A 27,089-nucleotide genomic window follows, 5' to 3' on the forward strand; every position below is an offset into this window, starting at 1 on the left:
CAGAGGAGTTCAGAATAATCCAAATTAAGCCATATAGTATAACCATATCAGACTAATATTTACAAGAACTCTCCCAATGTTCTTCCAAAAATACTTATGTCTGCTCTAGAGGTGCTTCGTCCGCAGCCTGAATGTACTCCATTTGCCACAGACATTAGGAGTTCATGGAAAAAAAGTTGTAAACAATTTTCATCTTTTAAATGCTTTCAAGAAAAATGTTTTTGAATAGCACTTGTGAGTGAAATCATACTCATCTCGAATAAACTGGCTACAAAAGGAGATTTTGGGTTTTGTTCTATTGTTTTTGAGAAATGGAGAAAGGTTTTGGAAAAGTATTTTGGAAATATCTTGGAATTTGCATATTCACACTGATGTTTCTTACTGTTATTGTTCTTACATGACTTCATTTGCTATTAAAAGCAGTACATAATGTACTGGATGAGGGTATTTGTGCAAAAGATTTCAGACGATGCATGCGCTCTTGAAAGTTGTAGTTCTTTTTTTATTTGGGGCTTTTAAACATTTTTTTTTTTGGGGGGGGATGTCTTGCTTGGCAGTATTTTGGAAAGAATTTCAACAAAAATACTACTCACTTTAGGTCATGCATGCACAATAGTACCAAACCTTTAAGCTGTTATCTAGCAGAACTGTACTGATTGTTTATTCTGTCCTCCTTTAGCTCTTATGTAACCCAGCTTAGATAACTTTACCTGTTTCTCCTGGACTGGGCCCACAAAAAGTTCCATCATGAGCCTTAGTAACAGCAATCAGTCTCTGTCATGTTTACTTGAAAGAGTTGAAAACCAGTCTTTCAGCCATGTGGGGTAGACAGATCTTAACAATTTAGCAGTCTATGTCTAGTTGGCTCTTTTCTGACACTTTTTTAATGGAAATAGGAATGCTTCAATGATGAAAGCTATCCATCACCGACATGTTGCCCGTTCTGGGAATGAGATCCGTGTGCTTCTTACTATTTCTTTTTTCTTTCGTATCATTCATTAAAGCTGTTATGGAATATTTGCATAAGGCTAAAAGAGTTTGGACTCTCACTTAGTCCCAAAAAGGTTTTGGGCTTGGTGTTTAATACTTGTACTTTTATCAAGCTGAGTCCCTCAGAGGCTTTTGAAGGAGATACGCACATTCTCTTGAGTGAACTTCTAAGTTTTTCTGCCTAAAATGGTGGCAGAATTATACTTTTTAATCAGCAGGTTTTATTTACTCTCCTGTCTTTTGCCTCTGCAACAAAACTTGATTTTTACACTTTTATGTCAGGGGGGTGTCTACTTCTGTATTCACACATTCAAACACTTCAGGCTATTCATGTGTACTTCTGAAGGGTTTAGCAGCTCAGCCATTTCCACGCAGAGTGTCAGAGTCGATTGGAGACTGTGTCAGAATTTGCTATTGGACTGTTGAGATGAATCTCCTGCTGTGACTACAGAGTAATTTTCCAGAGCACACGACATTAATGGCATTGTTATGAACAGTTGAGTTATTCGAGAAGATGCTATCTGGGCTTCCATCCCTACCTTCACCATGTGCTGTAGCATCACTCAGACCTGTATGCTGTTAAAGCAGTGCTAGAGTGGTTGGTACCAAAGACTCCAGGACCTCGGGTACTCAGTGGTACAGGTGTAGTTGTTTAAGTCACTGTGCTAAACTATGCTTGTGCTCTGCTCAAAAAGAGGAAAAAGATGTGATTTACCAATATGCAAAGTTTTGGTATGTGTAGTTCACATCCGTGCTTTCTTCTTGACTGCTTTGTTCTCCCTCAGAATTTCTAGATGTTCCACGAGTTTTATGTCTATCGCTGGGAGGAAATGAACAGTCTTTGCCTTATACCATTGCAGTGAAAAAGCATGTAAGACTAGTTTTAACTGAAAGAACATATATGTACTCTGTCAGTTTGACTGCATGTGAAGAATTCATATCTCAGAGAATTCTGGTTACTGGTAAACGACCTCTCTTTTCATTTTAACTGTAAATTTAAACTTTGACTGAACAATGAATGTGCTTGGAATAGTGATGTGCTTATTAGATTGAAAAAAGAACAAGCTTTTAATAGGAAAAAATTATCACAGGGCAGACAGCAGGGGATTTCATTAGCAATCCATAAATGCTAAACTGCAATTTAAAAGTCACGTTTCCGCCTAAAATTTTTTTCCACAATAGTCATACAAGGAACATTAAAAAGTGTCTTTTTAGTTTGTTTACGTGGGGTCAAATTTACACTGGTGTTTAAAGTGATTAAAGTTGCAGAAACTGTCTGCACAGGGTACACTACATAGCTACCATTGATATTAATGGGAGTTCAGTATATTCGATAAATACTTGTTCTGAAAATCCTACCACGTAGGAACCTAACCTCTGTCTTTGGACATCCTTGAAAATCTGTCCCTTAGGACAGTTAACAGCATTCCCTATGGTTTTTTGACTGGTTTTCACTTCTCAGTTCCCTTTTTACTCTGCTTGGAAAGGTCCATTGATTCTAGACAGGGTTTAGTAGTCATTCATGGATGTATGGTTCATACCTGTCAAGAGGCATAGACTGGCAGAAGAGACTTTGCCCTGTCTTTTCACATGGTATTGTAGTTCTTTTTTATAATAAAATAAATAGTTCTTAGATTAATTCTTTTCATCCATAAATGTTTAAGTGCTACACAAGGATTAGTGTAATTAGTTTTGCATTTGGCAATAGTAATATAGAGATGCGCAGTGACTTGCCTGAGGTTAACCAGCACAGGAAGAAGCGTTACCAAGTTAGGACCCCTAGCGCTCAACCTACTTTCTTCAGCAAATGCAGCTTCAGAGTGCTTGATCTATCCCTACAAAATACCCAAACCACAATCTTCTAACTGCAATGATTTGGTGCTTAAGCAGTGTGAGTCATGTTCTGGGATGCTGGCAGTGTTTCTTTGTGATATTTCCGTTTCACATTCAGCTTCAGGGGCTCAGCGGGGGCTTTTGGTCTGGTTGCCATATGAAGTTCATCAGGGGTGACAAGCAAAAGCAGCTTAATGTGCTTATGTTATTTTCGTCTATATTACGAGTTTGTGATGGAGACTCTCTCTGTTTTGCATAAAGATACCAAAATAATGCGTTGAGCTGCGAGCCAGCTGGAGATGCCCTGGACTATTCACAGCAGAATAGACTGGATAGTGTTAGTTGTTGGATAGAATTATTCTGATTTCACTGGGATGGGCTAAAAATCACTTGTCAGACTTCTGAAACCGCAAACCTTGATAATTGTTATGCCAAAGTTAGGTACTTACACTGGGCCTTCTGAACACAGCTGTTTGTGTATTGGTTCCTTGACTGTAAAATGAAAAAAAAAAAAAAAAAAAGGAAAATGAATCTTCTAAAGTGCTGTCAGCATAAAATGTTCAAGGCTGCAAGATACTCAGCTGAGATGGCTTGTAGAAAAAATGCTAGCGACCTTATCCAGCTGCCACTCACTGTGGTCTTATCACTCTTCTGTCCTTGCTTTCTCAAAATTGGCCTTAGAGGAGGGATGCAGGGCCATGTTGGATGTGTGTACTGTAGGTGATACAGGAGATCTGGGCCCAATTTTACTTGCCTCTACCCCATCACTTAGAGTGGACTACAATGGATATGTAGTCTGTCTCCTTTGAACTGATTGCTTCACCTTGCCCAGCTGAGGTTTGTTCCTGATCCCAAGGCCAGAGAACATTTCCTCCAGGGATTCAGTTGGCCAGTGCTTTCCTCAAGAGCTCCCAAGCTTAGCATACGTCTCTCGTTAAGATTCCTTCACTTGGGCACAACAAAAAGGCTCCCAGAAAAGACTTGGAATACTTCATGTTGTCTTCAAAGTAAGATTCTTGAAATTCCTCACAGCGTACTCAGTCATTCCAGTCAGAGCTTGATTTAGGGAAAGAACGTGTATCTGTGGGCCATATAGGTTTGTTAGATCAGGAAACAACTGGTTGAAACTTGAATGTCATCTTGCCGAGGCAGTAAAAATATCTAACCTCTATTACTCCTATTTGTTGTCTGCTTATATTAATTAGCTAGGATTTAGATTTGTTATGGATTAGATGTTGACATTTCTGTAGTGTTCCAACAGAGAGGTGGAAGCTATGTTGTTACCTCTGTTACCTTCTCCATGTTTAGCACATGGGTGTCCCATGTCTTTGAGTAGATTCATGTCTTACTCAGGGAATTCAGTAAATGTGTCTTCAATCAATCCCTATGGTTTGTATGATCTCTATAAATATGTCTAGAAGGAGGTGACTATGAAAGAAAGTAGAAAGCCACTTAAGCCACAGAACAATATTGATGTGAAGATAACTGTGTAGAGCCAGAATAAATGCTGTCTGGAAGTTAGGTGTAGTTTCTAAGCATTAGCATTTCATGATGTCTATATTAGATCTCATGTCATGGCTGTTTTTCAGTGTTTACTGTATTGGGCAAGCGTGGCCAAACTTACTCACTCTGTGGATTACATACTAAAATTCCTATACGAGAGCCAAAACCCCCATAACGTGTACTTTGGAGAGCTGAGGGCTCCTGAAATGCGGGTTTGGGCTCGTCTAAGCATTGAGTGCTAGGTTGATGTTTGCTTCAGCAGCCCTTGTTGACTTGTTTCTTCCAAATCCAACAACTTGAATGTATTCAGCCACTGCTGCATCAGCATGGCCCTGCTGCCAGTTACGTGACTGGCATTCTCGTGGAGCCACACCTGAGGTATTTTGAGGCAGGACTGGTTCAGAAGCTGTGCACTGGACACCACTGCATTAAGAAGCAAGGCTTCTGCAGCTATGAGTCGTGAGTGGGAGAACACCTCATCAGGTTTTCTGAAGTTATTTGCCTGTCATGCCTTCTCACTTACGTGCCTGTAGCAAATTTTGAATGTGGTTCTCTATGGCATGATTTCCTCCCTGTAAAGGAGCAGCAGCACTTTGCTATGTCATGAGGCATTTGGAGTATAAATTAGCAGGGGAAAGTTGCACAGTGCTAAGGCAAACACTTCCATTTTATTATGGGGACAGGTTTACTTCTAAGGCCTGAAGCAACTGAATGTAAAATACCGATACTTTTAACACTAGAAGAATAGAAAATTATAAGTAAGAATTAATGCATGCTATTTTGTGGGTGCAGTGGATGGAAGGAATGTGGTTTTGATAAAAATGAATGCAAGGGCAAAAGTAAAAGGCAAACAGATGTAGTACACTAAATTGTTTACTGGCTCTATAAACGTGGCTGGAACCAAGCTGATGGTACCTCTGTAGCTGCAGGAAATTGTGCTTAAGCCATAGAAAATGTGAAAAACGCTTGCTACTATGACTTTATTATTAATTTGTAAGAATTACATTAAAGGTAGCAAGTTTTATACTTAGTAACTAGATAGATGTTATTTTGCAGTTGAAAAACTGCTAATAACCTGAAGAAAGAATGATACAAGAAGTAGCATCACCTACCTCCAGAGAGAAATACGCCTTAAAATCCTCAAGAGGCAAAAAATCTTGCTAGCAATTTCCTTACCAGTAATCTATTACAATTTCTTTATTCAGAGTGAACATCATCTCTTCTCTGTGAAGACTGAAACATATTTCAGTCTTCATTTGGATACAAGCCATTCAGAAGTTTTGTGCTTTTTGCCGTGGCATCAGAAGTTCTGTTGTCATCATGAGCTGAGGCATTCACGGCAATAAAATCTGGAGCTGTCCTAATAGCTTTCCAGAGAACTGCATATTGCTGTTCTTACAGGTCAGTTGTCAAGTTTCAAATGTCAGCACAGAGGGTGCTTGTCCTATAGAATGAGACCCACACTTGTATTTCTTGAGTGATGTTAAACAGAAGTGATATTAAACACGAGTGTCTTCTTCAGTTTTTACTCATACAATCTGAATACTCAACTTTCAAGTATGCCTAGAGAGTATTATCATCAGAAAGTGTGTTGATTTTTTTCCTCAGTCTTACAAAAGTGGAGACAACTTACGAACTGCTAAAAAAATATAGCTTTGATAACATTTTTTAGCTGAAGTTAAGAAACTTTCCTTGCGTCTCAGTAAGTCTGTAGCATTGTCGAAAATTGAACGTGGCCGTACCTGCAGACAGACCTTCTTAAATAAATTTATTTGCTGCACTGTTGAAGCTGACTGTCAGCTACTAGCCATGCATTGTCATTTCTGCTTAAAACAGATAGGACTGGCACGAGAGGCAGGAGGCTTAGTACCAAAATAGTCTGTGCAATCTTCCTGCAGCTCAGCTTTTCTGTTTCTTAGACTTCTAGCGGATTTTTCTAGAGTGTTTATCAGGTCAGGCAGTCTTTTTTAATTCTTTCTCAAAAAATAGTAGCGTGGATTTTACACAGGCTTTTCCCTTTCTGAAGAAAAACAATAACAAGAAGTAGATAGAGGGGGGAAGGGAAGAAACAAACTTTTTTGTCTAAGCATGCAAATTACTAAAAGTAGTGATTTAAAAAAAAAATTGAATAAATGAAGGCAATATAATTACTCTTTATACTTCTTCATGAAGCTCACATGAAACAGCTAAAACACTAGCTAAAAAGAAGTGATAACAGTTTTAAATAATCAATTTTGCTTTCTAATACGTACTTCTGTTGCTTTCTCTTTTCTGGCTGCAAACTGGCAAATTAAAAACAAAAGTCAGTTCATTTTTCATTCCTTGTAATTAGCATTTTCATGTTCACTATATGCACTAAAGCCTTCATAGAAGTTTTTAGATGATTAAGAAATATATTTTTAATTTATTCATTGATACTGCTTTTCAGAAAACCATTGGCCTCTTCCAGCTGCTGACAAATGGAGCTTCAGTTCTTGCCCTCTCGGGGGGAAGGACTTTTCGTACCCTTTCCTATATCTCTACCCCTGTGTATCAAAAGCTGCTAAACATGAAAATCAGAGGAAGTGAAGACCACCATCAGGCAGAACAGAGATGAAGTGCCCCATGTCCCTTTCCCACGATTACAGGAAACAAGATATAATGAGGAATGGGGAGGATGTCAGGGGGGTGGCCTATAATCCATGAAAATTTACAGCAAATCAGCTGGACAACCAAAGGGGCTCTTGGTGTGGGAAAGTGACTGCAGTAACTGAAGTCACCAGAGAAGTACACAAACTATGGCAAAGTAGAACAGCAGTGAGCAGTTTATGGATGTTAGAAGCGTAGCAAGGGTACTACTAATAAAGGGTACAGAAATCATATCCGTGTGAAGGATTATCTAAAGGGAATTAAGCGCCCCCTGATTCCGCCCCCCCCTTTTCCCTTTTTTTCTTTTTTTTAAATAAAGATATCCAGAAAAATACCTAATTGAGTAGAAGCAAAATCTGACAATTTTAATTACTAGAGAAAAATGATTAAGGTCCACCACTCCCATATAGGATGAGATCTAAGAAAGGTAACCCCAAATTTCATTTGCAGTTTTTATAGTGATAATGTGGCTGTTGTGGATGGTTCTGAATGTCTTTACCCTATTTATAGTTAAAGTAGGTCTGCATCTTGTAGCATCACAGTCTTGTTAGGAAAACATACCATAATACAACTCACATCTTAGCTGTTAGTGCCTGCTTCAGTCCCTTTCAAAGTAACTAAAAAATCCTTGAATCTTCCAGCTAGTTACCTGATACCAAGCATTTTTTTTTTTGTCCAGAGAAAGAAAATCAAGTGTTTCAATTTTCTATACACTTGTGTTTATCATATAAATAAGTCCAATTCAAAATACATATCATCCTTCATGTCATATTTCTGATTTCACCGTCTACTAACCACCTTTGCTATAAAAGTGCAAAGTCTATTTGTTAGACACTTTGGATACTATTTTCAGATTGAGCAATTCAAAGTTACTATGTGAGAGAGAAGCAATTTTTGTGACATGGCTATGTTCTTAAGCTCTAACAATGATAAATTAGTAACAGTGCTTTACAAGTTTGTAGTGATTTTGCTTTTGATATGATTTGAAGAACTGTATTCCTTAAACTTTTGTTCTTCACAAACTATTTGAACAGAACCACACTATTAAATTTCTATTTTTGGCTGAATTATGGCTAGATTTGTTCTTTAGCCTGTAGTACCTGTGGTAAATAGATGTTTGATGTTATGTATTACTCTACCATCTTATCCACCTGCTTATCTGGCCACAGAGTCTGGTGTCTCTCTTACAAAACATGCTTATTCATAGGAGCTACTAGTGTCATGATTTTGACTTGAGAGCTGTTGACAATGTTGAAATGTGAAACTTCAAACATCTTTTTTTTGAGATACCCATCCACCTATTTTGCTGCTGTACCAAAAATAGTGTTTGTTTGTCTTTGTTATTTTGCAATGAGTTTGAGTTTTTTGTAAGAAAGAGTATAACTGGTATTGAGAATTGAACTGAAACTGTGCTTTTCTTAAAATCAAATTATTTAGAACACATTGAGAATTTTTTATTTATCTTTTTTTTTCCCCCCTATATGCAGTCTTTTAAAATAATTTCTGTTACTCCAGTTGGTATAAGGCTCTGGTGCAGAATTGTATGTGGTTACAGTGGAGCAAGGGAAGAACAGGAGGAGAGGTTGAGCTTGGAGATTTCTCTCTGCTATTTACACATACTCTGATCTCCTACAAGCCATTTAACCTTTCAAAGCCTTAAGTCCCTCTGCTTTAAACTGTGGGCAGGATGTGTATCCAGTGTTACGAAGTTCTTCAGATGATCTAACAGAAAATCCTACTTCTTTAGGTACTAGGAATTGTGCTAGAGAAACTGATTTGCTCAGTCATCAAGTCTTAGTTTCTCTTCTTGAAAGGTTATCTATGAACTTTGGAAATTAAATATTTCTTTGAGGGTTTGATAATGCTTTGTAACTCAGAATTAGCTCTGCATCCTAGGACAAGTCCAGTACGAAGTGCATTGGCCAAATACATCCAATTATGGTTAGAATTGTGGATTTTGTGTTGGAATTGGCTTGTGGACACAAGCTGCCTGATGCAGTGGTGGAGGATAACATTTTTGCTTGAATTTAGCTTATACTGAGTCATCCTTTAGAATACTTCTTCTGCCAATTTACACCTATATGCAGCTCCTGTTACCATCCCCATCATCACCAGCTTCTTGAGGACAGTCACGCCATGGTGTCTCCAACAAAAGCATTTGGCGCTCCCTGTCCCACGGGGACCTACCAGAGGAGCACTGTCCATGTCGTGCCATGTCATTGTGAAACCTTTCCTTCAGCAGAATAAGAGCTTTTCTTTTCACTTTTGTCTTTATGCTTTAGCATGGTGATGGGCATCTCACAAACACCTTGTTCCCTCCCAAACAGGTTTGGGCATGCCAGCTTTGGTCCAGGCGTAACTCAAAACACCAGCCCTCTGCACTGCTTGCACTGCTTTCTTGCAGTGCAGTCATGAGAATTGTCACTTTTTGCATTTAAAATGTTATGACTGCAGGCCGTTCACGTTTTTGCCTTTCACAACGTATTTGAAGTAGACATCCAAGCGCTAGTGGATAAGCTTTTTAACTAATCCAGAGCTTTGTGTTAGTAATTAAAAAAATGAGTGGTGCCAGTTTTCATCAGAACTGAAGGTCACCGGAGGCATAATTTATTAAGAATATGTAGCATCTAATTTCCCTCCTCCAGATTCTTTTGTGAAAATTGGAATGTGTATGTTTTTCACAAATACCTGGGTTTTACCAGAATTTTGCTTTGTTTGATTAAAAATAAAATTAAACACGTAATTTTAATACTTTCTTACTCAAGCATGAGGAATAATGAAATGCCAGATGCAAACCAATGGACAATATCACAGTGATGAATGTATTTACAAAGCAGTTTCTATAATGTACTGGGGAGTTAGTTTCTCTTACCTAGTATCATCTTGACCTTTTCTGGTAAGTGAATAAATGAGACACACACACAACAGGTTTCTAACCTTAGGGAGAGTGCAGCCATCTAGGACATGAAGATGTGAATCACGTTAGAATAAATATTTAATTCTTCAAACAAGTGGAAGGAGTCCAGAGGGGCACCTGAGCTCTCCCCAGCCTGGGCTGTCTGTCCGGCACTGGTGGGGAACATCTCCTTGCCGTGGGGGTTGTCCGAATCCTGTGTAAGCCGTATTGTAGTCAAGTGCCCTGGTGAATTTGGGTGAAACCCCTCCATACGTTTTCAACATCAGGTGCCCCAGTTGGCGGGTGCTTTTGTACATGTTCACTAGGAGAAACTGTGGGGCTTACGGTGTCCAAGTAGTGGCGATAGGCTGCATCTATGCTACTTCATGAGAAAAATATGTCTTCGAAGTAAAAGAAGGAATGGGAAAAATCACACCTTGAGAATCCAAATCTTAAAGGGTCCTGTTTTAATTCAGGTAAACGATTGCAAATGCTCAGCCAGAAGCTCTACAAATATTTATTCTGAGTTGTACATCTGTTGGTTGTCCTACAGCAATCCATAAATGCTTGTACAGAATGTAGATGCACGTACGCAGTTGTTAGTCGCTTTGTGTTGGCTATTTGGCAATCAGTTAATTCAGTCATTGAATTAATTTTATTTTTTATTTTAAATCTCAGCATGTTTAGCAGCATTTGTATGACGTACCTTCATACCCCTGAAATGTGGCCTTAACTCCCGCTGCACTAGGATCCACCTCTAATAGGGAATAACTATCAAAACTGTGTTTACCTTTCTGACACTAGAATTGTAATGAGTTTTTAAAATATTCTCTGTCTTCAGTGAAGACAAGCCTTGTGATAAACCATTACCTTGTTAGCAGACTTCTGCCATTCTGTCATATTTTAATGTAGGGACAATAATGCTTGTCCAAATTCACCACCTGTAGAGGAAATTTACCTTCGTGCTGTGTTTAGCTCAGCACTGTGTATGCAGAATATTTGTGTGCAAATACACCAGATGCAGTTTTCCAGTGTTACTGTACAGTACTTCAAAGGATTCCCTTGTATCGTTTCATGTAGCACTTAGTCATAAAAAAACTACTTGAATATACATTGTGGGAACCTCAGAAGAGTGTTAATTGTATTCTGCTGCAGTGGTAGCCAGAAGGTCAGACGCTAAAATTAATATATTGCTGAATAATTAAAATTTTGTATCAAATTTGATTTTTCATGGATGCTATTCAAAGTATCATGCTAATTTATGGGTAATATATTACATTTTTCCCTGTAAAAACAATGAGGGCCTCTCCCCTCTCCTCACAGGCAGAGGCATGTTATATAAACATTTTATACCTTTAAAAATAATTGAACATATTGGTAAAATCTTGGACTCATCTCAGATGTGTGCAGAAACCCTATAGAATTAAGAAAACCTTTGTTTTGAAAGGAATCTGCTAGAGATCTTTAGGTCAGTTTCATTAACTTTTATACATATTATCAATATGTACATCTGAAATAATTTTGAAAGAATCTTTAAATAGTTTATTCCTTTAAGGAAAACACTGTATATTAGCAGAGTTCCAATACATTTTTTCGGAGAACAGTTGAGTATAATTATCTTTGGATTAATCAGTTTTTGAAGTCTTTTCCAATGATATGTACAGAGAGGATTAAGAGAGAGATTACTAAAGCTTTAAGATTTTTTTTTCTGGTTGTTTTTAAGAAGTAATCCTGGCCTTGAGTCAATTACAAAATGATTTTCTCATAAGAAACTGTTGACCAAACTAAAAAACAGTAAAATCAGCTATAGCTATATTCTTGTGTCCTGTGGCTTGAGAAGAGATGTGCAAGCAGTGAGGGCCTGTTTTCTTCATGCACCTTCTTTTCTAACTTTCTTTCTTTCCTTGTTACATGTTAAACTAGAGTTGTCTTTTCCTTTTCCCGATACAAATGTTGAAGTTCCTCTTCTCTGGCTTTTCTTCTGTTCAATGAGGAGCAATAAAGGAGAGGAATAACGTCCCTCCTCACATCCACTGCTACCATTTTTCACTGGGGAATAGTTTTGTTTTTCTTGTGCTCATTTTTCATGGGTATTAACTTGCTCCGTAGTGTTCTCTACAGTTTGACCTTTATTTTATGTTTTGCTTTGGAGTTCATCAGAGTGCTGGTACAATTTAAATGCAGTTCTGCAAGATTATTTTAATTGAATGTTTGAGTAGCTCTGTGTGCTGCTGTAATGAATGAAATTAACTTGATCTCGAGCTTGGAAGGACTGTCCCATGGACAACTTCATAATCAAAACCAACCAACCAAAGAAAGATCTCTAAATGACTATAACATTCTGTTGAACAGATCTTGGATCACAGTTCATTTGCTTTTGTCTTTAGGGAGCCCAGTGCAGCCGCACCCTGAATTCCTGCTGCTCAAGTGTTTCTTCCAAGCATCCTGTAGCAGCAAAAAATGACAAGTGACGTAGTTCCTGCTCGGAGAGCCACAATCTCACCCTCTCCTATAGGAATGTGCTTTTGAGTTATGGCTGTTTCTTCTTCTTACCTGCCTACTGTAATCCTGGCTTAGCACTGGATTGTATCACATCAGACAAGCCTATATGGATATTGTTTGGTAGATCTGTAATAATACCTCCATTATTTTTGTGCCTTCAGGGTTTCTTGTCTGGGTTTGTTTTTTTTTCCTCTGCTTTCATATTCATTGGAGAGGCTGAAGAATAAAGGGCTAAGCATGGTCTAGAAAAGTTACACCAAGTTAACTTTGCAGGGTGCTGGTGTGGTCAGTGATTTTTATTTGCTCAACAAAAAGAAGCTCTGCTTATTTAAGCCTTTTTTTTTTTTTTTTTTGTTAGCATGACTGCATCCATGTTTGCATATGAGAAGGAACAAGCCTGCTGTTGTCATTATGCTTCCACAGTGGTGAAAGTTTCTATCACAGATCAGTTTTTGTTTCAGCTTTCCAAGAGCAGTGCTCTTCTCATCTCAAGGAAATACCACCCGCTAAATGACACAGCGTGCTGAAGCAAAAGCTGGGTATATATGAGTCCTAAAGCCTATAAAGGCAGGAAGAAAGAACAATCTGTCATTTGAGACATCAGCCAAGACTGATTTTTTTTTTTAAAGGTCCATTGGACTTGTTTCGAGTCGTAGCTGATTGTAACAGAGGGCCTTAGCCCTCGTCTGTAATTCATAGCTTGTGACAAGTAGAAAGGAAAAGCAACTGCTGTAGGTGAGGTTTGCCCATGGGTCTAGCCAAAAACTAGATACAGCCAGCCAAGATGGTTAGCAAAAGGTAATATTTGAGCTGGGTCATAAACCTTGGAAAGGCAGCCGTAAATCATAATTAAGGTTTTTCGTTTCCTTGGTGGTGTAACTCCTCGGAGACGAAGACTGTAACTGTTTACCAAAGCCCATTTTTTGTCTTCGGAGAAGTGTTTAGGAAACCTGAAACGGGGTTTATTAGGCATATCTGTGCGAGACAAAAGGGGGAATTGTTGGTCTCTAAGCAGCAAGCAGCACTGACAGGCTGACTGGTGTGGTCAGAAAAGATATTTCATTTCAAAGGATAAACTACAAGATTCATTTTTTTCTTTTTTATCTGAAGTTAAGCTTATCTGGTTTATGCCTTATCTAATTTAACTTAGGAGAATTGTAAATTCAGCTATGTTAAGCAAACAATTTATTTTGTTTTAATTCCAGCTTCTCTTTGTTTTAATAAACCTTGGTTTTTGTTAGGATTACTGTTGTGTGGGTAATTTCACACAGATGTCTTCAAAGAGTAAGGAAAAATCCATAACTCTTTAAGGGAATAGCTGAAGGGAAAAGGATCTCTGGAACTGCTTTTCATTCCTGTGCAGTCCTACTGGCAGGGTTTGGATTAAAGCGGTGTATCAGGAAGTTGTCTGGCTGCAGCTGGCGAGCGTAAGGGACGGCCCAAAAACTGAAGAAGAGACAAAGAGCTAATGGTTTGGGCCTATAAAATCTAAACTTTTAAAATTGTATTCGTATTAGGGCTGCTAAATGGTATAGAGAAAAGTAACAGGTCCTGTCTGTGCTATGACGGGGGGGGAGATGTATTTCTCTCTTCATTTTAGAAATGAAATAGTTAAAAAAAAAAAAATGTTTTGAGATACATAGTAATATGGAATGTGAGGTGAAATGATCAGGTTGTGTTGTTCTCCTCCTTTTCCAGCTTCATAAAATAGTATCAAGAAATCAGCTATTTAAGAGCAGCTTGTAATTTTATAAGGTAAAAATATTGTTCTCAGACAGCGTGCATTTGGCCTGTAGACTTTGCTGTGGAGGTCATCCAGTTAAATATAGTGGTTCAATTTTCACAAAGGGCTTCATAATATAAAGGCTAATACCAGTGGCAGCAAGGCATGCTTAGAGACGGGTAATCAAATCTCGTGATTTAAGACATAAGCACATTACCTGTGAGCATCTAGAAAGCCCTCATTTCTCTCTGTCACCTGCAAAGCCTTCTGCAATTAGCAAGGTTCATCATGGGTATTTGTAGTGTCTAATTTCTTTGAAGCATTGCTGCTAGCCATCGTTAGGGAGAGGATACAGCCTTCTGTGCTTCATCGTATCGTATCAAACACTTCCACCGAGCGTGGCCCTGCTTTTCTTGGCCATGCTGGTGAGTGACACCAGCATGGGCTTGAAACAAAAGAACCCAGAAATGTGGTGGTGCTGGCTGCAAAAGCACAAAGTTGCCTGATCCACCAGCAAATCCAAGTGAACTTGAGCTGTTTTAACATGCTACTTCGGGATTTAATTCAACTCTGTATTTTGTGAATCAGTTGAATTTAAAAAGACCACTCAATTTATATGCAGTAGTAAGATAAGAACTGAAGGCATGGGAGTAGACAATTTCTTTTGAAATAAAAATGGAGGTATTTTTTATTTCTAATTTTTGCTCTTTTATTTCTGAAGTTTGCTCTAAATAGCATCTACTGAAGTTAAAATATTTTCAAAAAATACAGTATGAGGAGCATACAGAGTTGTATCAAACTTGAGCTCATCATTTGCAAGTGAAACCTATGGGTGGGAATTCAGATATTTTATTTTTTTTTATTTAGCATGCTGGAAAAGTAACATGTTTTAACAGGTAGAACAGCATGCTGTTTCCTCTAAATAACTCATAGAAAGAGACAAAGGCAGCTTCCAAGGCTGAAGGCTTGAATTACAGTGCTAGATTGATCCAAAATGACTTGAACGGCTTTTCCAGCACCCTGTAAACAGGAGTCCCTGAAGGGACCAGGGTGGCTGCCTGGGGCAGGGCTGCTCCTTGGTGCGCTGCTCACTCCTGTAGCAAAGCTTCCCCTACAGCTCCTGCTGGCGGGGAGGCTCTACCTGGGCTTTCAACATTTTCCTGATTAATTTTACGTCCCATTTTATAACTTTCTGCGAGCTCCATAAAAGTCAAGGTCAAACCGAGGGAACCCTGGTGAATAACGGGAGGCGTTTATTTCAAATTGATAAAGACAGAGACATCAATATGAAAAATTTCCATTACTTACATGTTTGCAGCTTCATTTTATTGTACTTAAACTGTTCAGAAGTAGTCATGGGAAGTGCATGTAGAAATCAAGCTCGGACTAACTGAATAAATTTGATTAGCTGCATGCTGAGAAAGTCAGGAAGATGAGATTGCACTTCCAGCAGTGATGCAGTATTTAGGTCAAAGTCCAAAAAATTAGAAAAAGGGATGAAAAATTTGTACTTTTATTTTAAACGTAGGGACTACTGATCTGAAATCAACAGAAAGCCTTGTGACCCACAAGATAAAGTTAGCAAAAGCTACCCTCCTAAAGTCGGTACGGATATTTGTTTTCTTCCTTAGCTTAGCTTCAACTTGATCAAGGTATTATCATAAAACACTGAAGAAAATTCTGCAGTTACGCTTTCACGGTTTCATTTTGCCTGGCTAGATAGCTGCATTTATAAAATTACACTTCTTGAAAGAAAAATGAAAAAAATCTCTTACACTGCAATTTTTCCTTAATTAAAAACTCAATCTGTCAGGAAACAATTAATTCAAAATATACATTATTCAAATTGAAAATTAGAATATATATCAGACGTTGCCATTAATCAGTTGCCATTTTACTAGAATTGTAATGATATTACTAGGGTTATAATTGAAATGTCTCTGTTTATTTTTTATTTCTGAGGAAAAATATGCAGTTATTTAAGCCTTTCTCAATGAAAAACACAACTGCATTTCTCGACCTTAAACAGATGGGGTAAATAAGACATCTTCAGCTATTCAAAGATGTCCATATGGAAACTGAAAACGTATCGATGAAATTTTTCATCCAAAAAAGGCAAAGTAGCAGGAAAAAAAAGCAATAATATGGTGGCTAGAGCCCTTAGCTGAGATGGAAGAAATTCAGTTTCAAGCAGGACTTTAAACCAGGTAAGCATAATTGCTGGTGAAAAAGGATGGCCTTTCTGAGTGGAGCGTGTGTGATTTAACTCCAAACGTATGAATTGGACATCCTAAGCTCACTTTATCTTCCGTGGAGAGAAATGGTTAATTTCAGGGCTTAATTCATCTGACCTATTTGCGATGTCTGCTCCACAACAAGATGAATTGTCGCACTGAGTAGATCACATCAAGTGTGAAGGGAGCATGGAGTGATTAGCTCAGAAATAGATGTCTGCATTTAATCAGTTTTTTTTTTTCTTCCCCCAACCTCTCTCTCATGTTGGAGGTTACATTAGAAAATAACAGATTTGCTATAGGACAAGAGACAGATGGACACTGCCTTTATAACTCTGCTTCTACAGCTATGCCTATGGTGCTGGAGACTCCAGGTCGGGTGAAGAGATGTAAGAGAGATTCCCAAGTACATATCAGATAGGACTGGTGTATTTCCACAACCGTTTTGCTACCAATAAAATTGGATTTTTCTAAGGAAAGAGCTTTATTAGAAGAATTTCAACTCGATGTTCTTTTCTATTCTAGTGTGACTATCTGCTTCACTGGAAGGATCATAAAACATTCGGACTAGGAGGAATACACAAGCATTCAGCAGCCTTTCCAAAAGTAAACATTTCTTGATTTGGGGAGATGAAGTTTCAAATGTCCTCCTTTTGAGCGATCAAGCTATGGAAAGAATATCAGTTTGTTTGTCAGCATTATTTCCTGTTCTTGAGTTGCTTAATATGTGCTCGCTTTTGCAACATCGAACACAGGGAAAAGATTTCTTGCTCTAACAGCTCTCCTCTTTCTTTACTACAGAAAGCTTTTCTTTTCAGAAAACTGAAGCCCCAACAAACACCCAGTTGTAGGTTGAAAACACCCCTCTGAGCATTGCAGCAGGTTGAGGGGAGAAAATAAGTGTGTGCTTTTTTCTTTCATGTTCGTGTATTTCAGTATTTCCTGTTTCTAGCTAGGAGACATTGCCATGCAAAAGTAAGTTTTAGTGAAGTTTATGCTTTTACCTTTGAAAACCAGATTTGCAGCCTTCCCAGCGCGTTTTGGGATAAATCACGGCTTTCTTCTCTGAACAGGTTAGGTAACTTCTGGCCACATTTTTTCCTAAGTAATTATACTTTAGGGGCCCTGCATTACAACTTCTGCCTTGAATTATTTTTATAGAGCAACTGACAGCGCTGCTGAATAAGGTTTCTTGGTGCTTTCCATTCTGGTGCTCTTTCCTCAAATGCTTGTGCTTTTGTTAAATGCTATCTGTTTGGCCGTTACCTAGAAGAGACAAATGTTTTATGCTGTTATGTGGTGGACTTTTTGCCTAATCCTTAATGTATTTTTCAATGTGAAAAGTGCTAGTGAGAAAGTATTTTAGTTGTTTTGCCTATATGAAATAGTTGAAAGACCCATATAATTGTTGAAAGACCGTTCATAATGCAGTCATGAAATCTATTCAAAACAGGAAGCACAAAGAAGGGGAAGAAAAATGGAAGTGCAAATGTAAATGCCTTTTTTTTTTTTTTTTTGTCATCCTCTTGTGGTATTATGTAGATCCCCAGCCAGATGGCTACTGGCTATAAGCTGTGTGTGGATTCACAGGATTTTAACTCCTCTGTTGGTTTCCCATCTGTCATAAACTCAGAAGCTGCAATCCAGAGACTGACATGAATGTCAGTGGCTTCTGTAGCACTCTGAAACAGTTACGCCCGAAGGCTGCAGAAGTAGCATGAACTCTAAAGAGGACAGGACGTTGTCCCTTGTAACAGCCACGCTGCTAGACTCACAGTAAAGTTCCTTGTGGTCAGTTTGAAGTGGTGCTTTGAACCGAGTGCGACTGCTGTGGTGACAGCAGCCTCAGGCAAACGTTGCCTGAAAAGTCTGCCCCAAAAGGAGGTTTTTCTGTTGTTGGAGCTTGGCGAAGGTTTTAAACCCACAGTCACTTTTGGTAGGAAATCTCATGTCTTAAAATAGAACAGCAGACAGTCTTTAACAGAGAGGAGGTGCATGGAAAGAATAGGCCTGAAACGGCTAAAAACATTACTACAAGTCATTCTTCACTTTAAAATGACCAGTTTAGGTTTCTCTACTTCTTTCCTTCAGCATATGTCATCACTCAATGAGATCCACTCTGTCTTTGTTAGTGGAGGTGAAAACAGCTGAAAACTTCTCAGATTTCATGGTGTATGGTAGAAAAAGGCACTGGTCACTTAGATGATGCATTCCTACTGGGGCCTCATTACCACTGAAAACAATTAAACTTGGCTCCTAAGAGTAAAAGAAGCTCTCAGAGTCTCGCTTTAGGTCATACTCTAGAAAGTGAAATGAACAATTAATTTACACCTTTATGAAATGGGCAACAAAAGAAATAGTGTGCTCAGCCCCTGTTTCTAAACCCCTTTAGAATTAATCATGGCGGGTAAGCATATCAAAAAGAAACATGTGCGTAAGTCTGTAAGGAAATCACTATTGTTATGAAGTCTGCCCAAATTTATACTTGTTTTTCTTTATTAACATATTTGACTTATGTGAGAATAAAAGTTACATCCCTCCAAGAAAATAACTGCTTTTCTAAGGAGTAACTGTCTGAATTAAAGCAATCTGGTAATCCAGCTTCAAAAACGCAGCCATGAACAAATGAACCTTCCCATTCCACTTTCGGCTCAGTTCTGTAGGATAGGGAATAGCTGAAGAAGGTCATGAAGTGTCAGGCTGCACGTCAGGTCCTTTCTATTGCTTGGTGAAGTAGCTGGGAGTTAAACACCCCTTTCAGCATTGGGCATCACAGCTAGAGCAGGTATGGGCAGGTGCTTCAGCGGCACAGCAGACTCTGTATCTTCTGCCCAGATGTCCCCATGACAAAACAGGATGCCGGTTGGAAGACTTGCCCTGCATTATAACACCGTAACATTACAATCCTCTTGCAATTTTTTCTTTGTGTTATGCAGAAAAGATTTTCACAGAAATCAGAATAGGACTGCTATTTCATGAGTGATACTTTCTGAAATTTATGTTAGATTGATGGTAGAATTAGCTAATTGTGCTGGGCTTTAACTTCGGCTGGTAGCCACAGCAACGGCACGCTATTCAGTCTTTTCCTGCACTTTCCTCAATTTCCCTCCTCCTCCTGTGGGGTTGTCTCTGTGTCAGAGCTCATTCATCTGCCTTGAGGTTAAAGGAGTAGAGTCACAGCCCAACCAGATGTTGGCAGAGGAATAACTGAAATAATCTGAAAATGAAGCCTTACTTCTGCTGACAAAATTATTAATCCTATGTTTCTGTGCCCGAAGGAAGTGGCTGAGAGGAGATCGGTATGGTCCTGTTGCCTTTAATAAACCTCAGTCCTACATAATGATATAGCAGGAAGAGCTCTTGAGTGTTCAGGAAGTAATTTCCTCCCTAAAGGGCCTTTGTAATCTGCTCTATATCATCGCCATCATCATCAGTGCTTGGAGAAATAGGTTTCAGGTGCACCTGCCACAGGAGAGGGAGAACATAATTTTGCAAGTGAGAAGTGTCATAATCCTGCAGAGCACTTTTGTCTCTCTGGCCTCTAGCTCTAGCATACACCATGGACTTGCATATGAATATAATAGCAAACCATTGGTCAAAGTAATAAGTTTCCTGTGGAAGTAATGCAGAGCAGATATAAAATGCAAGACTCATGATGAAGTGAAATGGATTTTCTGTTACAAAAAAGTGCATAATTTAGTTCACCTACAAGTGGTCCTGGAAGAGCCTTGAGTAGAATTCTCTACGTTAAAAAATAAAGACACATGTTATAAGTTGGCTTCAGGTAAGAGAAGATGAGAAATATGAGTTGGAAGCATCTGAAAGTCATAGGTAGTAGAAAATGTATCAAGAGAGATCACACTAGTTCTCCCACCAAAATCTTTGAAAGAAACTGCTAAAGAAATTCAGGATTGTAGTCTAAGATAGCAGGTACTGTACTGGGGGGAAAATTGTAGAGTAGAAAAGGCCATTTGCCAACATCAGCCACACCAACAGCTGGTTAGAAAATGAAGGGATATATTCCTCCTGCCCTCACTCTGTCTCTTTTGAACAACTTGTCAGAAGGAAATGCTAACTTGTAATGGTAGGATAAAGTTTTCTTGATGTCAGCTGTTATCTGGGTTTGCTGAGAAGCTGGCATTATCAGAGGTTCAACGTGTTCATCACCTGACTAGTTTCTTTGGTAGATCTTTGTTTCTTCAAATCATTTCTTGACTTTTAAGTTTCTCTTTATAAAGTCTGTGTTTTTCAAAACTTCCTTTTTGTCATTTTTGCACTTGCAGTTTATCAACTTCTGCAACAAAGATAAAAAGACAAAGGTCCTTATTGTACTCAGCTGTTTTCCACTTAAGGATTTGTTTACTTATGAATCCTGTTATTTAGTACATCACTTTTATTGAAAACTGTTCTCACATGTCTGCAAACTGTCCTCAAGGCAAGCTTCGTCCTTGTCTAGACATGAACGTTTGGGACTGGTGGGAGGAGTGGGGTGGAAATCGAGGGCAATCTGAAGTAAGTACGTGCAAACAAAATAAATTACTCATTTTTTGAGTTTTTTTTAAAAAATCAAAATGTCAATGGAAAAAAAAATCAAAATGGGTCTTTGAAATGGATAGGGATAAAGGCTTCACAAGGGAGTGATGACAGACTTGGTTTGGGGCAGGATGAGAGGAAAGTTGAATTGAAATGTATATAATTAGTGAGTTTGGGTAATGGGAAGGACAGAACATATTCAGTTAGTGTACTTCGGAGTATACTTTTAAGCCAGATGTGTATGTTCAACATAGGAAATTCACTTTAAAAACATAGAAGAAAACAAGCAAGTTGGGAACTTGGGGAAAGGCTTCCGGTTGTACAATATATTATTCTTTCTGTTGATCTTGTTTCGATGAACTGTCCCACAGCTGGGGGGAGCATTGCATGAAACTTTCAGTTCCATTATTTCTGACATTCGTCTTGAATTTCAGAAGCAGGATCTAAAGCCCAGATTTTACAATTTGATCCTCTCCCTGCCTTAAAGTTTCTTTTGATTAAAGCTGTAAAAGCCTGTAAGCTTTGGGACTGTTTATCTTTGGCTCATCTTACCTGCATTACAGATCAATGCATTTTAACTCTGGAAGTTCTGAGCAGATTTCAGCAGGTTTCCAAGTTTTGAGCTTGAATTAGCTTCAGTTTGGAAACTTTAGCTGGTTCAGAATGGCACTCGTTTTCTTCATATAGTATCAACTCAACCTGAGATGACTTTTGACAAGAGAGAGTCTCTTCTGGGCAAATGTTATTCATGGCCTGACTTCTGGAGCAAAGTGCTCGCACCTGACTAATATGCTGATTTTCAAATAATTCAATATCTGGACAGTTTTAGAAGTTGCGTAGTTGTGCTTTTATTTATGGAGAGGGAGAGGCCACAGAGAATAGCTTGGAAAGAAACAAGTTCAGACAGTCTTGGTTTTTGTTAAGGAGCAACAAAAATTGATTCAGCCGCCTTTTGTCAATAAAAATGCAGCCTGCTGGAGGAATAGTTTTTACAAACATCTGAGGTTTAAGTCATGCTTCTAGCAGCAGAATCACAATTTGTACTTTAAAGATACTGTCAGTTACATGTAGTTCAGAGAAAGAGTAGGGAAGAAAAAACAGCAATTTGAAATCTCACATTACATCTGCAAAAAGTCAACATCCACTCTTTATTTTACCATATATCTTGCATAATCTGAAATGAATTTACATTTTTTCGTGATTTAGCTGTTTTCCATACATTCCTAATTCTTTGACCTGGGAAATGTGTCTCTTTCTCTTCTTGTTTAGTGTGAAACTGACCTTATGTGGAATTACATTTCCTGGTAATATACCATGAAAAATCACTTATTTATTTATGTCATCATACCTTATTCATTATACTTTACTTACTGAGGGGAGAAATGAGTTGCATCAGTTCAGCTGAAGCTTATAGAATAACCAAGCTCCTTAGCTTTTAGAACAGCAAGGAAGATGATGATCAAAAGATTGCTGTTGGAGGAAGAGCTACTCTTCTCATTTACATTTCTGAGCATTTTCTGAGATGTCTTCCACCTCTCGGTTTTAGCAGAAAGAGTTGCAGAATCAAAGCAGCATCTGTTTTATCATCCAAAAGAAAATTCCAGCTCTCACTGTCAGCCTTCTTTGGCCATGGTTTTCCCCCTTTTATGACCAAGTGAGCATTAGAGCCTGTCAGGATGCACATAGCTGCATTAATCATCTCCGCTGGCTACAGCCAAGCCAGTGGACAGGAAGTATCTATTTACTAAGGGCTTGTCTACACGGGGAAGTAGCTCTGCTCATTAAGCGTTAACTCCTTCTGTGGATTCTCCTGGAGCACCTTGCCATATTTTAGCTCTAGGCTGCCTTGAAAATACGGGATTTGGTAGTGGGTGTAGTTAAACTGCAGAAAGCCTGTATTAGCATGCAGTGTGGGTTCAGACACACGATCCTGCCTGCCCCCATGTGTCACTTAATCTTTTGTAACTGACCCTCTTCATGCTCGTCGTCAGTGGCAAATGGAAGGTAAGATGTGTTAGTTCAAGCCTCTTACATCAAGCCAAGGTGATTTGCTTGTGTGTCCATGCTTCCCTGCATTCACAGAAACAGCATCATTGATAGCGATTTGGGTGCTAGCATTACTTTGATTATTCCCCAAGTAAATAATTTGGAAGAGTACTCATTATTTTTTCAGCCATGATAGTGGACAAGAAGCGTGTGGGATGATAATCCACACCTCGCATGAACCATCTATTATTTAGTGATGTTGAAGTTAGTTGGGTTGAACTGCCTTTTGTATAGAAGATTTCTGTGAACAAAGATGAGTAGTCTTCTGGAGAACAGTCTCTAAGTGTGCAACGTAAAGGCTGTTCATACCAGTGTATCATCATCCTGGAAATAAGGGCTTTGTTACCATGGCAGCTAAAGCTTATCTTCATGAGAAAGTTGCATCACTTTAACAAGAGCCATATTTTTAAAAGGAATTTATACTAGTGTAAGTTCCTTCGTGGAAACTATTTAGTGTAGCTTAATTTCATTAAGCAAGCCTTAGCTAAACCGCACTAAACTGTTTTTTAATTGAAATTGCATTAATTCAGAAGTTTGCTGAGTACGTTAACAGTGTATGCATTTTCAGGGGTGGTATTTTCTCATGCAAACAAAAACTTTTGTGGTTCTACTCTTGATATTCACATTTAGCTGTTAATTTTGTTACTAGCTGTAAAAAGAATAGTCAAAATCATAGTCTGTAATATTAAGCAAAATACCGTTTATTTCAAAAGACAAATGTGGAACCAGGGCACATGAAAATTATATTGAGACAAGTGTTTAACAGAAAATACGTTATGTGCTTCAGCTTGCCTGGGCGCATTACCTGACTAAAAACATAATGACCATTCCAAAAAAAAAAAAAAAAAAAAAAGTAGTAAACTGAAGGAAGGTGATAGCTACATTGCTAGTAAGTGAAAACTTTTTGCTTTCAGCACCTTTGACTGCATTGCATTCTTTGGCAGTTGTGTTCTTCTCTTCTACAAACTTACATTGCTAGATAAAGTTTTATTCAGTGAATTCTGCCAGATGGGAACAAAGGGTCGTTTCCTTCGAGTTTTTAGGACGACATTTGCTATTGTGTGTGAAATTCCAGACTGGGGTTGGCTTGAGGGATAGCAGAACACAGGATTACATTTTAGCCCTGTACATATATTTGTACTAGGTAGCAAACAAAACGACTTTGACAGCCTTTATTTGGGGTATATGGCTATTATTCTTTCTCAGCAGCTGTCGTTGCTGCTTCACCTCAGGTTTTGTTATACTCTGTTTACGCTGACTTACACTTGCACTTTCTTAGAAATTCTTGTTGTGTGATGGAGGCCTCACCACTTCACAATTTTTGTCCAGTTCTCTCTAGCAGAGTGAATTAAGTAAACAAGAAAGTCCAAGTTTGGTTTCAAAAGAAAGAGTTCAACTATTTTGAACACTGACAGTTCAGAATGTCTGGGCTTAAAAATTCAAGTATCCTATGCCTTAGCCTCAATGAAAGACACTATGATTTTGAAATGAAATACAATAAAAATGAACTAAATGCAGTATCAGGGATTAAAATAGAGCTTACACATATGTATAGTGAAAGTATTCTTGGGGCCTTTAATTCTGTAGTGTCCTTGGCTCTGCTTTCTGCAGTGGCTCACTGCCATCTTGGAATGCCACAAGGTAAAAGCAAAGGCTTTCTTGTGTTCTGCATACTGAAGTTAAAAAAAATTAAATTGCAAAGAGAAAGAAGCAGAACAGTGCAGTTCTGTACTCATGTAGTCCTGCTTTTTGTCTGTACTGCACTTTATGGAGCTATGCAAAACCTCACTCAAAAAGTTGTATGATGTCAAGGTTACAAATTTAGCAATCAGGAAATGCAAAAGTTAGGGCTGTGCATAACAGCACAATTATTTCACTTGCACATGAGATATAGCTAGGATAATTATGCTAATAAACATCTTTTTTGGATATACTGCGTGCACTTTAATATAACAGTGAAAAGAAAAGATTTTCATGAGGAACAATATGCATTGAACATCCCAAAATCTTCCCTAGTCTCATAACTTCCAAAATGGCAGCATTACGGCATAAACTAGTCTCTTACTACAAAAAAGAGCACTGAAGAATTCAGTAATTTTCATTAATTTACAGTCTAATTTTCTATCTACAGATAGCTTAATTAACAAAGAAATTTCTGCCTATTTCAGCCACAAGTCTTTGTTACATCTTTCAGCTTCTTTAATGTCATTGAACACCTCCCTAAGTTTTTCATTGTGAGGATGTAAAAGAGCAGTCAGCAGTTAAAAGTTTACTCCAAAAATCTGGAAAGTCAGCAGAAAGGCATTTGTTGATTTTAGTGGATTGGGATTAAGTCCAGTATAAATATCTAATGATACCAAAACACTTGCTTATTCTTAAACATTTGCAAATGAATTCATATGCAAAATCTCTATTTCTGATTATCTCCAGTTTTGTAAAGAGGGTCTTCTGCTACTAGGTGCCCAGCTAATCGTTAGGCTATGTTTGTAATATTGCACCCTCAGGAAGGCAAGTAAATGATAAAGCAAAATCTGGCATTGCCCTTGCAAGAACTTTCTTCTCACCCCAGCAGCTACTCACCATGCTTTTGGATCACTAGGTTTAGACGACAGACCTGCAATTAAATCTTCTCTTTTTTTCCCGACATACATGACCTCCACTGCTGCTCAGTCAAAACATTTTCACATTCACATTCCATATGTTAAAATAGGGTAGTTATTACATTTGCTCTCAGTTGTCCTAGGAGAGGAAAGACTGAAGAGTTTACCCTCCCACTAAACTGGTGATGAAAGATATGTTTTAACAGCAGTTTTAATTGTAAACTATAAACTCACAGAACTTCAGAGTACTATGAAGATCTGTATAAAATCTACTGACCCCCAACTCTACATCAGCTCCCAAATTTGTGATCTGGACTGTAATAGAAAACTCCTATTTAATACAAGAACAAAGAACTAAACATTTGGAACTACTTGTACCACTGATGTATATGGTTTTATACTTACTATAAAAAGTTAGCCTGTAAGAAATACTAGAGTACATCGCATTATAAAGTGCATATAAATATCTAGTGAAGTCTGTGTCCAAGTTTCCTAACTGCCCAAACTCAGCCAGTCTCACAGCATGAAAGCCACAAATACCTAGGATTGAGCCTGGCTTCTTCCTTCTGTTGAGCCTGAAATTTTTTCACCATGTAGCAAGGATGAAATAATAGCAAGCCCCAGGGATGCGGTGCTGAAAGGCAGAAGCTAGCAGCTGAGCAATGGCAAGGATCAACTCCTTAAATTGTCTTTCCATTGCAATTAACTGCATACCAAATCTCAGCCAAATGGTGGCTAATAGCAGGGATGAAGTTTAACCTGTTTGACTTTGCACTGAAGGGGACGAGCGCCACAGGTAGCCTTGCTTACGGTGAAGTACAAGCAGGAGATTTAACAAGCTACTACTTGTCAGCTCTTAATTAGCAGCTCCCATCAGAGTGGCAGCACCCAACTGCAGTGCCGTCTGCTTCAGTGCAAAGTCCAATTCATTAGTTAAAATTTTCAGAGGCACAGTATTTTGCTTGGGTGATGGTATTTAACTGCTAAAGCTAAAGATTTACCTATCTTTCAGTTGTTCCTGTCAGTAGGAACAGTTTCCAGCTAAACATAGTACTTGATGGTATCTGCTAAATTGGACACAAACAGCGGGTCAGGAAGTTCCCTGCGCTAAAACGCTAGACATGGTGCAAGGTGATTTTTGTTTATTTTGTTTTGACTTGCAGTGCAGATTTCCATATCTACTACTCTTTCAAGACGGCTGTAGAGCATTTGATTTGGCCGAGTGCGTCTCTAACAGCTAGTAGCGCTGCTGTTTTGACAGTTAAGTCTGGTTTGCCTCCGCTGTAACTTTGCCACTGCACGGCAATGCATGCTTTGCTAGGGGCTTTGCCGAGCTTGAGAAGGTAACCAATGCTGTGTGTATTCACAAGATAAAGAGCAGTTTGTTGAGCCTGCCTGTTCACCCTTCCTGGTTAGTAAGAAATGTGGGTGACATTTAGCTCTTGACTAAAGTTGTGTAAAATAAAGTGGTATACTTTTTGAACTAGCACATTCAAGAGGAAATTAAAAGATAGTAAAACCTTACTCAGATTACGCCAAGGAACAGTTGGAGAGTTGGAAACTGAGAAAAATGATTTGCTTCGGGCCCTGTTGTGAGTGTG

At 38.5% G+C, this 27,089-nt stretch overlaps 1 protein-coding gene across 9 annotated transcripts in view; it reads left to right on the forward strand.

Moving 5' to 3' along the window:
- Positions 1 to 27,089, forward strand: part of ZMYND11 (zinc finger MYND-type containing 11) — a 107,550-nt gene that overhangs the window by 13,999 nt on the left and 66,462 nt on the right. For 4 of the 9 annotated variants that reach the window (XM_040546102.1, XM_040546096.1, XM_040546101.1 and 1 more), the window contains exon 2: positions 16,835 to 16,915. The exons of the other annotated variants lie outside the window; for them this stretch is intronic. The gene's annotated coding sequence lies outside the window, so the exon portion shown is untranslated. The remainder of the gene's footprint in view (positions 1 to 16,834; positions 16,916 to 27,089) is intronic. 9 annotated transcript variants of the gene reach the window in all.

The sequence above is a fragment of the Cygnus olor genome, chromosome 2 (genome assembly GCF_009769625.2).
Source record: "Cygnus olor isolate bCygOlo1 chromosome 2, bCygOlo1.pri.v2, whole genome shotgun sequence".
In the NCBI taxonomy this organism is placed as follows: domain Eukaryota; kingdom Metazoa; phylum Chordata; class Aves; order Anseriformes; family Anatidae; genus Cygnus; species Cygnus olor.